Here is a 3,496-nt window from a genome sequence, read left to right on the forward strand (position 1 = left end):
GTGGCATATGTGTAAATGGAAATTGTTGGGTAGTAACTGTCACAAAGATGCAGAAAAATGGAAGAAACAAGTCCCACTTCTCCAGAGACTCCCTCTATGGTGTTCAGTCTAGGGCTACGAGACAGAAAAAGTACCTTAGCAGATTCAGGCTTCAGGCTTCAATTTCCCTGTCCCTAGAGCCAGAGTGTCTGGGGGTTTGAAATTTGGAGCTGGAGCTCTCTTCTGTGGGCTTATATTGCATGAGAGGCATTGATGGCTCCCCTGTGGCAGGGAAAACAGAAACATTGCTCTGTCATAGCTGAGCACAGCAAATTATTTCCTTCAGATTGTGCTGCCACTGCCATGTTGTTGAGCAAGAGAAGTCTCCCTGGTTCCCCCATTCCCTGCCCAAAGTCACAAGCTTGGCAAAGGTTTTAAATAAGTTGAAGAGTAAGTACCTCTTCCACTTCGTCTGATAATTGCTGTAACACATGACATGTCATTGGATAGCAGTACCATACTCCAGCCTCACATTTTTCTACAGCCTCTACTGCACCTCTAGTCTCTGATACTTCTGGAAGGGTACTGTGTGTTTATGGGAAGCCACTTGTGATTTCTAGAGCAATGTGTTTCTGCAAAAGAATAAGCTCCAACAAACTGAAAAAAAATCTGTATTTTAAAAATGTAACAAAATTTTAAAAGGGTTATAGAAAACTGAATCATTGACTGGAGCTGGATGATCTACATGAAATAGAGAATAATATTCAATTTGTCTAAAACCCCAAGTTCTTCTCAAAAGGCAGTACAAAATAGCACTCAGAGGGACAAAGTAAATTAGAAAACCACCAACATAGTTCATAGTTGTAGGAAACTAATTCACACAGGTTGCAGCAAATATGGCATAACTACAGCACCACAGTTTGTTCTTTATATATCAGCAAAGCCTTTATTTCTTTGAAGATGGGTAATTGTATGGAATACAGTACTTTTGTCTTCTTACCTACAATTCTTCTCCACAGTCACTCTACACTGCAGAATGTATTGACTACAAACAATGAAAGCAGGACTCCTTCACTTTGGTTGTTCTTCAGAGACTGTCAGTGCATCTGATAGGCTGAAACTGTCATAGTGAAAGAGTGTGCATATGAACATAAAAGCATGCTATTTATCTTCAAAGAGAAAAGCAATTGTGAAGTCTTGACAGATCTCTTGATTATTTGGATTTCTCAGAAAAAGATATTGCTTTTATTTAAACATAAAAAAGAAGAAGAAAAAAGAAGGTAATCTAAAGGCAAAATCTGAATTCCTGGTATCATTATCTCTGCAGGATTGCTACCAAGTTCACACTTCCAGTCCACCTATCACATTCATAACTTCTAAAAATCCACGAATCTAGAGGCACTAATTCAAAGTACTACCAGTAAAATTGTTGCAGCAGCCTGGTCAATACCAGCTTTATCTTCAAAGGCACTTGTCTGAAGCTCATCCTTCCAAGAGCAGAGCCTTCATTTTCTAGTAATTCCAAGAGAAAAAGATGCAAGCACTATGTTCTGCTGCACTGACAAAGAAACTAAGAGGACTATACTTACACACCCAAGCACTAGTGAAACGTGAGGCGTTTCCAAGCATAAAATGTGTTTTATGGCATTACTCCAGCAGAGGGAAGCACTTGCTACAGAAGAGGTATCCTTCCCATCACTGCATGTCGAGGCATTGCCAGTTCCCTGGCATCACCAGAGCTCCTGGCCTGGCATTATGTTTTCCTCACTGAACAAGGAACAGAACATGGAGGATTGCTATCCGTACCCGTTTTTCAGTATGAAGTCAACAAAATGCTCTCTCTCATTTTGGGGACTTCTAGCACCACGTACAGGAAATAAGAATGTGGTCCAAAATTTGCCCAAAATTTGTTACAGATATAGATAGTTACAGCTAAGAATGGGAACTTCACCCATAGATACTTTAACATCTGAAGACCTAGAAGCAAAGCTTGGCCTTGTCTGCATTATTATTTAATCTGGCTGAAATTCTAGTTTGTTCTAAGAGTATTTTTTGATTTTGAAGAAGAGTGGGTCTCTCAAGGACTTTGTTGAGTCTCTCCTCCATGAATAAAAATAACCTTATAACTGCCAACAATACGGAGGGTCACTTATATCCAATCTCAAATAGAATCCCTCTCACTGATTCATGAAGCTCTTAAAAATGTTCAGGTTTGGGCACAGCTTTAATTCTCCAATAGTTATAAACTTTGTTCTCATTTCTAGTCTTATTTTTTCTCTGCTATTACATGCTTGGTTTCCAAATCATGGATAGCAATTAGCAGTTTAGCATATCTATCTCCCTGAGCCAGTTTGGCTATGTCCTACTACTTGTCATATTCTATATTATGTTCTATACTATAGTAACAAATGAAGAAAAGTTTTTTTACCATCCTTGGATCATTCCTGTGTTTATGTCTGTTTTTTTTCTTAAGTCCTTCTGCTCTTTTTAACTGGATTGGACTTTCTCAAGTGTTTGGGATATATCCCGCTCTTCTCTAAGACAACTTTTGCTGTGGAACTTCTCTGCCTTCTACGGCTCCCCTTCCTTTGTTTAAAGACAAAATATACTTCATTGAAAATATTATTATTTCAGTGCTGGAGCTATGGGGTGGAGGGAACTGGGGTATTTAAATGCTGCAAAAGATAGATGGGTTCAGATTTGGCAATGTCTAAGTATTGGCATGAGATATGCTTCGACAATGTCAGAGCCTGACTGGGATCCAGAAATCAATTGGGTTTTGGCCTAATCTCCCTATGGGCTTTATCCATTTGCATTTTCAGAGGATGTCTTATACACACTGACAAGTCAGTCTCCCACACAAATTGTATGCTAGCTGCCATATTCTCCATCCAGAAAACATTCAGATGAATTGTTATTCTTTCCATTATAAGTAGCATTTACACTTCTGGATAAAACAGTAAAGCAGTAATGAGAGCAGAAACGTGACTCACAGTTGTTTCCATTTGTGTTCTTCAAGAGAGACACAAAGCTTTCCTCCCTGAATTGCCATTATAGCTTCCGAAGTTCCTGTATTGCTGTAGAGCCTTCAAAGATCCTGTGTGTTCAAATCATTATGGATTTGAACCTGACCTTGGGCAGAGGAAGAATTTAAATTCTGTGACTGCTTCCAAGGTGAGCGATCCAACCACTGCCATAGGCTGGTGCTGTCATTGCCACAGAACGGTCGGACAGTCTTTAAAGACAGCTCCAGAATGGAGGGAATGGTAATCTCCAAGGATTAGCCCCAGGCCAGGCCAGGTAACTGCTCGAAAGTGCCTGACAAAATGGCTGTCGTTTCATCCCGACCTGACACTCTTCTGACCCAGCATTTTCTGAACCAATCCGGGATATTCGCAGAGAAAGGCCAAGAGCTGCGGCCCTTCCGCGGGCGCACGGCCCGGCCCGGCCCGGCCCAGCGCCCCTCAGCGCCACCGGCAGATGGCGGCAGCCGCCGGCCAGGCCGTGCGGGTCATGG

Source organism: Lagopus muta, chromosome 2, assembly GCF_023343835.1.
Source record: "Lagopus muta isolate bLagMut1 chromosome 2, bLagMut1 primary, whole genome shotgun sequence".
NCBI lineage: Eukaryota > Metazoa > Chordata > Aves > Galliformes > Phasianidae > Lagopus > Lagopus muta.